The sequence below is a fragment of the Stegodyphus dumicola genome, chromosome 2, assembly GCF_044657685.1.
Source record: "Stegodyphus dumicola isolate Sdum_Otavi_A_Nest chromosome 2, ASM4465768v1".
Taxonomy (NCBI): Eukaryota; Metazoa; Arthropoda; class Arachnida; order Araneae; family Eresidae; genus Stegodyphus; species Stegodyphus dumicola.
In genome coordinates this window covers 208,549,900-208,562,197 of record NC_140769.1, presented here as the reverse complement: position 1 = coordinate 208,562,197, position 12,298 = coordinate 208,549,900, and the positions used below count along the sequence as shown (strand labels likewise).

Genomic DNA, 12,298 nt, shown 5'->3' with positions numbered 1-12,298 from the left:
ACAGGAATGCAACAGTACGAAACCTTTATTGGGTCTTTCTGATGAGCCTGCTTTTGGAGTATTAGTCCTCAGATTTGCAGTGAGGACTAGCTAAAACAGATGCAGAAAATTCTGGTTGAAAATATTTTCCTTGTGTGCACTCTGGTAGCAATGGCAAGCACAGCTCTGCTAGCTTTTTTACTATAGTACTTTTTTACTGTTTTTTACTTGTTTACTTTTTTTACTCATCTGAAGAATCGGAGAATTTAAATCGCTGGTGTTTTTTTTTTGTTTTTTTTTTTGTTGTTGTTTCTGCACCAAATTCTGCACTTTTCGATGTCTGAAAACTTCATAGCCAACTTTAACTTTTCTATGCCTTTTTCACTGAAAATTTTAAATTTCCGTTATCACTCATAAACAATAATTTAACATAAAGCAAAAAGAATGAATTAAATAATCGTTTAATGTTAGATTAAACATCTAAATGTTCTAGCAGCATTTATTTGCTCATGTATAATTATCGAAATATTTGATGTAAAATTAAATTAACAGTCATGGCTACATTATTTTATAAAATTCTGCAAATTTCAGATATTTTGCAACAATTTATTCAATAAATAAATCAAATAGAATTTTTATGGTTTCGAATTGTAGGATTATACTATTTCATTATTTTTCCACTGCAAAATTAAGGTGACCGAATAGATTTTGAGAGCATCAAATTTGTATAAAAAAAATGCAGTTAAATGTTAAAGCAAATATATATTATATCCTGATATGATTGTTAATTTTTGAATTTTTTAATACATGCATTCCTATTTTTAAACAACTAGTCTGGTAATTAAAATAATGTTAAGATTCAAAAACCAAACTACCAACTCGTACTAATAATTTATGGATAAAAGTACTAAAAATGGAGATGTTACTATATTTTAAAAATATTTTGGTACTGATGTCATTCATAACAGCATTTTCCATGTTCTATTCAGCTTTCTAAATTATACAGTGAGAAAAATGAGCAACAAGAACACATAATTATAGAAAATATCATACTTGTCGATGCAAAAATTTAGAGAACCCGGTGAAATTGCCAAAGTTCTCAATAATCTGGGGCTTGATGTGATGCAATCATTTTGTTCAGTTTGATTCATTTTTTCATATTACATATGTCATTTATCCATATCAGCCCAAAACCAAGAATTTGGCACCGTTTGTACACCTTCATCAAATTCAGCAATGTAAAAGAAACTCTTGAAAAGCTAAAATAATTATTTTAGGTATTTTAGGTAAATTTAAAATAGATCAAGTCTTAAAATAAATAAAAAAGCACTATTTCATTCAAAATATTTCAGGTTCAAAGCATAAGTTTAGAGAAGAACAATTTACAAATAGATTTGAGTTTTAATACAATTTATTCCTGTGTTCTTATTAAATACGCATTACTGTTCTTTTTTAATCGATACAGATTTAAGTTTTGGTAGAGGGATAATTTTTTTTTACTTTGGTGTAATAAAGGCGTTTCTTCGAAAACATAAATTGGAAGAAATATTCTTGATGAATACTTACAAAATAATCTCTCTCTTTATTTATTTATTTATTTATTTATTTTTAAATCTTAAATGATCATAAACAGCGTTTTTGTTAAAAATGCTATCTGTAAAATTTTCTTTAGTAAACACCAGCAAAATGGAAACTGCCCTAACATAATTAGAATTTTATTTATTTTATTAATGTATGTATAATGATGTATCTAAGTATGAAATCAATTAAAAATCAGCTTGCCATTTAAAAAAAAGCCTTGCTTTTATCAATTAACCCAAGTACATTTAGAAACAAATTTAATTGGTTTAATTATTCAGAGACTACTTTTAAGGAATGACTATATAGAAAATATTTCATATGAAATAAAGTTGCAACACTTAACTAATAGGATCACGTTCATTATTCTTTGCAGAACTTTATTGACATAGCTAATTTTATCTGCATATACATGTTTATGAATTAAATGTATATTCAACTGAGTAAAAGGAAATAATTATTTAATTTAAATTTTGTATATTTTGCTCTTTAAACAACCTGTTATTAGTAGTATATTCTGAGGCAGGAAAATGATGTTCTATTTTTATTGCATTGCATGATTATTTTCGTGTTATTTAAAAAAACATTAGCAAGCCTTGTGAAAACATAATCGAGTATATTTAGTTATCAATTAAATAAATTACATCATCAATTAAATAAATTACACAGACATCAGAAGTATGCAACCTGATAATGTAATGAAAGTATGTAGCATTTATGAAAAATTGTGGCTCGAATTGAAAGAACAGGAAATTTCTACAAATATTCTCATATTTAGAGTTGATTTTGGACTGACATCACTTTCATGAATTATTAGTTTTTTCTTCTTGATTGGTATGATGTCTCTTTCATCACTTGAGTATTCGTGATACAATTCTGCTTCAATAGATGATAAATTAGGGGAGATCTCACATCGACTAGACTTCATGATGAAATCCATAATTAACAATTGCCTGTTGTTTTTTTGTCCCCCTAAATCTTTTTAAACATCCGTATATAGATTTAAACACTTACTAAGCTCCCCTTGGAATCGGAGATTTCATTCGACATTTGTGTCATATTGTAAAAAATGATTACCTAATTTTCTTCCCAATTCAAGTCCTACACTGATGACTTTAGCTGTGAATGCAGCTGGTTCAGATTGGTCTTCATCATGTTTATTTGTTTCATGAATCATGTTAACTAACTCATCCTCATTTAGTTCTTCATCAACCATTATTCCTTTAATATATGCTTGAGCTAAATCCTCAAAACCTTCTCCTACTACAGTTTGAGCCAATTTAGTGATCTGAGAATATTCACACTCTAATGGTAATCTATCATTCTCATCTTTAGCAACATCCAGCGTATTGCTTTCCAGCATGCGTTGAGCATTGATTGTTTAATCTGAGTATATGACAGTCCAACACAATCTAAGATTGTAAATTTCTTCCAAGCATCCATAAGAGTAAGATTCATTATTCTCCATTTTTTCTAAAATATACCTAAAGGTTTGTTTGATATACACAATGTTGTAAAAGCCAGAAAATATTACTTGATTCAATGGCTGTAATAAAGAAGTTGTATTTTTTGGGCAAAAAGACTATTTCTACTTTTTTGTGTTGTAAATTTTGAAGATGACCAGGTGCATTATCTATTAAAAGAAGAGTCTTAAAAGGCAATCCTTTTTTACCTAAATAATTTTTGACATCTGGGACAAACATGGTAAGAAATCATTCATTGAACCTTATGGCAGTGACCCGTGCTTTCCTGTTAGGCATCCAATAAAAGGGAAGGTTATTTATATTTGTTCCTTTAAATGAACATGGTGTTTTTGATTTGTTAATAACCAATGGTTTCATTATATAATTGCCTGAAGCATTGCAACAGAAAAAAATTGTATGACTTTTCACTACCTTATGACCACTAGCTGATTTGCAAGGTACAGTCAAAAGTCGTTAATTCGGACACCTATAATCCGGAATGATCTATAATCCGGACCTCAAAGCTAAAAACTTTCTGCGCATGTGCCGCGTTAGCACATGCGCACAGGCGTTTTACGCGAGCGCGTAAGAACTTGACTACTGCGCATATGCGTGTGAGCAAGCGCAGAATACGTTTTCGCCTGCGCGTTTAATGTATAACGGACGGTGTAGGCTAAAATTATCTAATTATCTATTTCAGTTAATGTTAATGATTGCGTTGTTCCTTAATCTTCGAATAGGATCCCGCTTATTATTTTTTGCAGACTGTAAGAGCAATTTTATAAAAGTAAACTTGAACTTTCGATTATGTCAAATAGAATTTCCGATGCTGGAACTTTCAAAGGATCTACAAAACGAAAGTATGTTTCAATGTCCAACAAACAAAAAGTGAAATTGCTGAAAAAAATGGATAAAGACATGAAGAATGTGACAGAGAGGTTAGTGAAAACGAAAAAATTTCCATTGACCAGTTAGTCGGTATTCTCGGCACAGCAATTAACGGGACTTGAACAGCAGAACTCTTTAACTGAAAAGAAATTATGTCTGTTTATAGAATTAAAGAGAAAGTATTAGTATCACATAAAATGAAGCAACTTAAACAACTTACATTGAAAGAAATGTTTAATAAAGTAAACAAATAAATATTAAGCTTTTTTTTTTTGTAAATTTTGATACCCTTTAGATCATAATTGTTCTTTATTTCATAAATTACGGTTTCATATTTTTAATTTTAGAATTTCTGCATGCCATCTTACGAGATTTAAACTGATGATCTATAATCCGGAAAAATCGATAATCCGGAATCGCCGAAGTCCCGACGAGTCCGGATTAACGACTTTTGACTGTATTTTTTTTTTTTTTTCAGAACAACGTAGACACGTCAGCATTGAAGATCTGATCAGAAATGTAGGAGATCGTGGCAATTGATTTCAGCAAATTTTGCTGGATATTGTTGTTACATTCGAATCAGCAGATGCACTTTCTCCTTTCAATCTTAGATTATGTAAAGAATGCCTTTGTTTAAATATTATTAAATCTCTCAAACCAACCATGACTTGTGGAAAAAGATACCTTTTTTTCATCTGACAAAGTCGATAGTGACCGATTCTTAAGTGCTTTATAAATTTTTAAAGCCTTGTTTCTAATAGCATCAGTATCAATTGGAATCCATTTTAAATTTTCGTCTTCTACCCATATCTAATTCTTTTTCTAGTAGAGTCTTCATTTTTTTTTTTAATTGTCCTTATTGTGGCTTCGTTCATGGAGTAAAATTTAGCAACATTTGTTACTCCTTCTCTATTACATAGATGATCTAATATTTTAATTTTTGCTTCTAATTTCATTTTTGATTTTTTTTTAAAAATCGTTTTGGCATTATAATACTTTAAAAAATTTACATAAATTATAAAAAATGCCACAAAAACTATAAATGTTGAAAACTTGCTAGTAAACATTCAGATATGTAGATAAAAATGATGTAATCCTTGCTGCTAAAATACTGATACTGCATTAGTTCGCGTGAACCATATAATTTAAAATTTTACTGTTATGAAATACATATACATACTATTGAGATTCCCCTAACACGGGGAATCCCCATCCTTGTTGTTGCCACCAGTGTTACCAAAGAAATGAGATTAAAAAATGACTTCAAATGTATGTATTTGCATTTATGCAGCAAATACTATTTTACTAAGTTTTTGAAATCTGTTAATTTTTAAACTGTGTAAAACTGAAATCATGTAAAACAGGTAAGTACTGTATAAATCGAGGGATAGGTGTATTTCCACGAGATGTTAATACATCAGAACTTTAAATGTCTGTACATATATACTTGAAGATGAAATCCTGCAAAGTTGACAAATGTTTTTAGGAAAATGAAAATTAAAATGGAAATACAAATTTAAATTTCAATAAATTTGACTTTCTTATCGTCAAGACTGCACTTGCATTGTTTTAGAGTGGAATTCATACAGAAAAGCTTCTAATTTCAAAATTGTCGTGTAGTTTTTGTAGTAAAATATATTCCTGTTTCTAACTTTTCCAGGTCTAATAAAGAATACTGCTTTAACATATGGTTAAATAAAATGAAAAGGCATGATCTTTTGTAGTATTTGTAATAATTTGTCTGTCATGTTACCACAAGTTTTTGTTGGTGTTAATTGTTTTTTATTTTCATTTTTTACTCAGAATTGCAGAATTCCAGGTCTTTAAATTTCTAAAAGATAAGCAACAAAGCATAGTATTTAAGAAAAATTTTTATTATTTGCACTTCAAATGCCGCATATGTCAACTAAGTTTAAAGTTGTATATTTTAATACAGAATTAAAAAGAATTAACACCAACGTGCTGCTAATTTGTGTGTGTCCAGTGAATTAGAGGAAAGACCATTCTTAATGCCCATCAACCATGATTTACCAACAATGCGAGAAACAGGCCATCTTTGGAAATCAGAATTTATTTTAGCAACATAAACGTTATTTATACTAGATTTGCATTTGCTGTCATGTAAGTTTTTGATGGGCTTCTGAAACAAAAGAAAATATTTGTTGGTGGTATGATGAAATAAAATATTTGATACTAATACTCTCCGACTGTCATCTAAAATCACACAATCGTTTCCTTTGTTGAAACAATTTATTGTGAATAGGTTTTCTTTTCCTTTTTTATTTGGACATCTGCAGCTTCATTTAGAGTATGCCCTTCCTCGATGAACTAATGTTCAGTTGTAGTGGGTTCCTGGGCATAGCCTTATCCCAGTGTAGTAAGTTAATACTTTTACGAATGTTAAAGAAATAATGTTGCTGAAGTTCGTAAAAATAAAAATTCGAAGAGCAGTTATGGCAGTGAAATGAAATGAAAGCAATTGTGACATTATAATCAGTAGTAATGGCAGAGTTTGCAGCAAATATAAGATGATGAGTTTTGAAGTTAAAACCTAGAGCTAGTTGGAGTGTGAGCAGCAGAGGCAATCGGGGGCGGAGAGAGAAGAAAAAGCCCTTTTCTTCTTTTTTCTTCCCCCTCTCCTCGAGTATTCAAGGCTGAATGGTTCAGTAGTCAGGTGGTAGGCGGGAGCTTGTTGAACTTCTGTTGGCTGGCAGAGGAGTAATCCTATTGGGTGAAGTGTGATTTACAGTGTGCTACGGGGAAGGCCTAGGCTGTTTTCAATCCATACTCCTTTAGAAGGGTACAAAGACACACATCATTTCCAGGTTCCTGGGTTGTACCTTATCCTGTGTATAGCACGTGAAATACACTGGTGTGCAAAAATTAAGGACGAAGTCGAAAAATTAGCATATCAGCTGAACGAAGAGGCAGAGCGGACAGAAAGACCAATCCCGAGATTAAGTAAGGTGATCTACGGTAGCACTTGCGCAGATATGCAGGTAGACATAATAGGGGAGTGTCTGAGTTGTATAAAGCATGTTCTCGGTGAAAGATCAGTATTTCTGGCAAAGAGATTGCACACCGTATAGCAGTTAAAATCACACTGAGTTGCTGCCTCGGCGAGAAATGGCGAATAATCAATCTGTTAGATGACATCTGGATGCTTTTACCCAAGGTCATTGGGAAGTTGGAGGAAGGCCGCCGTGTGACAAGTGTGGCTGCAGAGATCGGAATTGCTCACAGCATCGTTTCACGACTTTGGAGACAATTTAAAACTACAGGAACAGCTATCCGGGGGATTAGTAGTGGTCGTTCACGAGGAACCACACCTGCAGATGACCGGTATATTGCCTTACAGGCCAGAAGAAACAGGCGGCAGACAGCGGGAGAAATCGCTAGACACACGACGCAGGCGACTGGACGACAGATATCGCGTTTTACCGTGGCCAGAAGACTGCAGGGTGGTGGTCTGTTTGCACGACGCCCTGTACGGTGTGTACCTCTAACGCCTGCCCATCGGAGAAGGCGTTCTCTGTGGTGCCGGGAACACCGGAATTGGAGAGACAATGAATGGGGACGAGTACTCTTTACAGATGAGAGCAGATTCAGTCTGAGTAGCGATTCTCGTCGCATACTCATCTGGAGAGAGCGGGGAAGCCGCAATAATCGATCGAACATCATTGAAAGGGACAGGTATGGAGGTGGCGGTGTTAACTTCCGAAGGTTTAGCAAGACGGATGTTGTCTGTTTTTGGTTATGAAAAGTATAAATTGTTAGTGTAACTAACTGTGCGTTCTGTGTCTGGGTGTGAGATGTTAATGTAAAACTGAGTAGCGTAGTGATCAGCTAGTGACTCAGCTTTCTCAGTTTCTGTGTATGTGATCCCAGAGGGGCCATTAAGGGGCAGAATATTTGTGTAGCATCTATTATATCTAGAAGCAGCTTTCCATATACATGATCATCAGTAGAGAGTGATTCTAAATATCTAGACCATTTGTTTTGTGCGTGTACTGACTTCCTGATTCAGCCGATTTAAAATTCTCTTAACTTCTGGGCATCTGGTCCTCTGCCATATTTTTCTAGCTCTCTTTCTGTTAGCTAAAAGTTCTCTAATAGCAGGATCTCTGGCCCTACCAGTCAACGGGACCGCCTTGCTATTTTTCAGAGCACGGTTAAGTGTGCTAGTAAAATCTTCGATAACTGCGTCTAACTCGTCTTCACTGTGTATCGCGGGTAACGGGTACTGAGTGTTGTTTAGAGCTACCCAGTTCATAATAAAGGCTCTTTTGTGTGATGTACTATAGCTACTGATATTCACCTCCATTAAAACAGGGTTATAATCAGAGAATAGTTCACGTAATCTTTCTATCCTTGATGGTTGATAAATATTTTTTAGCAGGAAAAATTCAATAATGCTTGCAGATCTATAGCATGTTGGGTAGGAGGGAGCTACAACAGTAAAGTTGGCCGTTGAGGCAAATTGATTAACAATGTGACCATTTGAATTATCATTTCTGCAGTTCCGATTTTTGTGGTGTGAGTTAAAGTCTCTACCTATGATAATTTTATTGTTTAGTTTGGCTATAGCCATTAAATCGGCGAAAAATCCTTCTGTGGTTTACGGTTGAGTAACTAGATCGAGACGAACGTGATTGGTTGTAGAGTGTGTGGTATGATTATGATAGCTACCGCCTTCATGGCCGAAAGCTGTTGAACTGTGATTACAAAGTGAGAGATGGAGCGCTTAAGGATCCTCGTTAAGCGCTCCATCTCTCACTTATTTCAATTTTTTCCACCAGCATTTTTTGTGATTGGTTGAAATTCTTTCTTGTCTTCAATCCATACTAATTTAAAGGGATGGCTGAGTGAATGAGGGGCTAGAGGACATGATGGACAAATTAAATTAAGCCTGCTTCAATATTAATTAGTGATGCGATAGGAATAAAAATTTTAATTTTCCCAATTTTTGGTGCTAAGCTAGGCAATTAGGTATATTACAATAATTAGTTAAAGAATAATTAATTAGTTTTTTGGGTCTTTTTTAAACTGGTGTAAAGGCCCTTATTTTCGTGAGCCCGTCGTAATCGCAAAAATCAAAGCTTTGCGAAATACTTTTTTTTCCCCCCCAACTTTACTTAAGTACTTTTAAAATTTTTCAACTTTCTGTTCTGTTCATATAAAATTCGTGAAATTTTCAACTCGCGAAATCACCGATATATTCATTTTTGTGAAAATTACGGCCTGCAAAAATAAGGGCCTTTACAGTAATTAAACGTTTATCAAAAACCTTTATTGTATGTCTCTGAGGATGGTTTTAGGCCTTTTCCTGTGTTCTTCGGATTTGATATGATTTAAAATTGGTATTGTGGACTTGTTTGCCCTGGTTATATCATTGTAGAATTTTTGACTGGAGGAACAACTTTTGGTTGTGGTGGTGTAGGTAAATTTTGACTTGAAGTGCTTCGTTGATTTACAGTGTTAACTGCATTCTGGACATAATTAGTATCGTTTTCAGGGTCCAGAGGACGAAATATATTTTTCATGGCAATGAAATTTGATGCATCTCTAAGAATTACAGTTTTTTAAAATCTGTTTTACACGGGAACCGATTGTCCGATTTTGATGCGGTTTCCTGCATTCAATAGCAATTTCATGCTCCACAAATTTTATATCTGCATCTCAAATAGGATGCAAGTTGTAGGAAAATGCTTTTGAAAGCAGCAAGCCGCATCAAAATCACACGACTCGAAAGTTAATGATCCATTTTGATGCGTTTTGCTGCTTTCAACTGCAAATGCATGCCCCATCATTTTGATATAAGTTTTATGTCTGTATCTCAATTAGGGCGTAATTTCGCCGGGTTGTCTGTCTATACCAGGGTTTCTTAAACTGGAGTCGCTGGACTTGCAGCAGGGGGTTGCCTAGAATTTTAGCAGTTTTGATATTTCTTTAATTTATTATAATACTTTTACAATTACCAAATATTTTTACATAATACAATACATCTTAAAATAGATATGGCAATACAGACAAAGAAAAAAAAAATGAATCCGTTTCGACGCCTTCATTTTATAATAGAAACGTTCATTTTTCTTGCTTTGCACGTGACGCTGTCATTTCATCTGTTACTTATTTAAAATGTTCACATTGTTCTATGTCTTAAAATTAGAAATTAAATGTAGTGACCTAAAACTGCAAGTGTACAAAAGAAAAAATTGACAGTTTCACTCACGCATGTGTCGGATTTGCGCAGTACTTATTGGGTTCCACAGAATTTTTGTAAATACAGTCAAAAGTAGTTAATCCGGACTCGTCGGGACTTTGGCGATTCCGGATTATAGATCATCAGTTTAAATCTGGTAAGATGGCATGAAGAAATTATACAATTAAAAATATGAAACCGTTATTTATGAAATAAAGAACAATTATGATCTAAAGGGTATCAAAATTTACAAAAAAAAGCTTAATATTTATTTGTTTACTTTATTAAACATTTCTTTCAACAAGCACATGCGTAAAGCATACATTAAGCATAGTCGAAATTAGAAAATTGCAACCAGAAAACTATTTGATGTGTACTTGTGGTATTTATAATGACAAGGAATTTGATTTAAATCATATCAAAGACGGAATACATCGAGATGAAATACTACATTTAGTAAGGAATTATAAGCCGAATAAAATAAAAACATTTGCCCTGAAGATAAGGATAGTGCTGACAAATCAACTTCCAGTTCATTGCGCGCTGCGATGTCCCCCCCCGCAGAGCAGCATGAAATTGATAAACAGATTTCGGAATGGTTAAGAAACAAAGGATATGCCTTTTTCCATTTTTTGCAGCAATTCCACTTTTTGTTTAATGGACTTCGAAACATACTTTTGCTTTGTAGATCCTGTACATATTAGTAAATATATATCGGAAATTCTGTTTGACATAATCGAAAGTTCAAGCTTACTTTTATAAAATTGCTCTAACAGTCTGCAAAAAATAATAAGCCTGATCCAATTCGAAGATTAAGGAACAATGCAATCTGCAACATTAACTGAATTAGATAATTTTAGCTCAGCTTATACCGTCTGTTATACGTTAAACGCGCATGCGTAAACGTATTATGCGCATGTGCACAGGCAAAGTCACAGCCGTAAAGGTCTTATGAGCACACGTAAACGCGACGTATGCGCAGAAAGTTTGTAGCTTTGAGGTCCGGATTATAGATCATTCCGGAGTATGGGTGTCTGAATTAATGACTTTTTGACTGTATTATGGCGTCCTGGGAATCGCAAAAAATTCTCAGTGGTAATAAGGTATTGCAACTGAAAAATATACTATACGTATGTATGCCTTATAGGCTTACCATCCTCGTGGTTAGAATTAGCGTTTGAATTATCCGAGATTTCATGTTGTTTTCTTTTTATATTTAACTTAAAATTATCATTAAAAGCATTAGCAAGGCTATCTAAGGGTTTTTTTAGCATACTGAGATATTTAAAAACACACTTACCCTTAAGGGGCTCCAGTACTTTCAATGTATCACAGTTTGCTTTTGCCGTAAGAGGTGTATGCTGGTCCATGTCCGATGCGACTCGTACAGCATCCAATTGTTGCTTGAGGAGACGAGTATTCTCAATCTTAGCTTCTAAGGGGATGATTTGAGTATGGAACGAGTTAAGAGAAGATTAAGAGACATATCCTAAAATAATATGTCCAATTGTATCAAAATATTAGCAGTTTACAGCTATAAGGTGAATTATTCAGTATAATGATTTTTTAATGTTGACACTGATGGCAAATTGCTGCTAGAAATTCTGTGGTTTAGAGATATATAATCGTCCAGAATATAATATTTCATCACAATTATTCTTTTTCAAAGTAAAAAAATAAAATTTACAATAAAGCTTAGAACTAACATGAAAACTAATAGATAGTTCTTGTAACTATGCAATACATCTGGATTTATATCATAAAAATATTTTTCAATAAATAATAGATCAATAAATAAGTATCTTAATATTTTATTCATACTTACAAGCCAGATGATGGGTAACAGGTATAAGAACACACCTCTATTTTCCATGCAATGCAGAAAAATACATAGTAGCTTCATCTGCCAAACGGTCTAGTACATTTATGCAGCATTGTTGTCTAACAAGACTCCAGGTAACTCGAGAATCATGGGAATATTCCAAGTAAACACCACTTTCCCATTGAAATTTTTAAATTTCAGTCACTTAAATCTAATATCCATACATAATTTACATAATCTTACCACATAAAAGATTAATCATTATTATAATTAAAAGATTTACTTCAAAAGATATTTTACAAATAGATATTTTAGATAGGAGAAAAACATATTTATTATATATGCCTTGTACAATGACTAGAACTT

General features: G+C 33.2%; 1 long non-coding RNA gene across 3 annotated transcripts in view; it reads right to left on the bottom strand.

Moving 5' to 3' along the window:
• Nucleotides 1–12,088, bottom strand: part of LOC146998806 (uncharacterized) — an 88,155-nt gene extending 76,067 nt beyond the window's left edge. The window contains exons 1-2 of one of the 3 annotated variants that reach the window (XR_015039715.1): nucleotides 11,411–12,087; nucleotides 1,033–1,238 (exon numbers count right to left, since the gene is read on the bottom strand). This is a non-coding gene — a long non-coding RNA (uncharacterized LOC146998806). Of the gene's footprint in view, nucleotides 1–1,032; nucleotides 1,239–11,410 lie in introns of all 3 variants that reach the window. The other 2 variants (XR_015039716.1, XR_015039717.1) reach the window with 2 other exon arrangements.
• Between the last annotated feature and the right edge of the window lie 210 nt (nucleotides 12,089–12,298).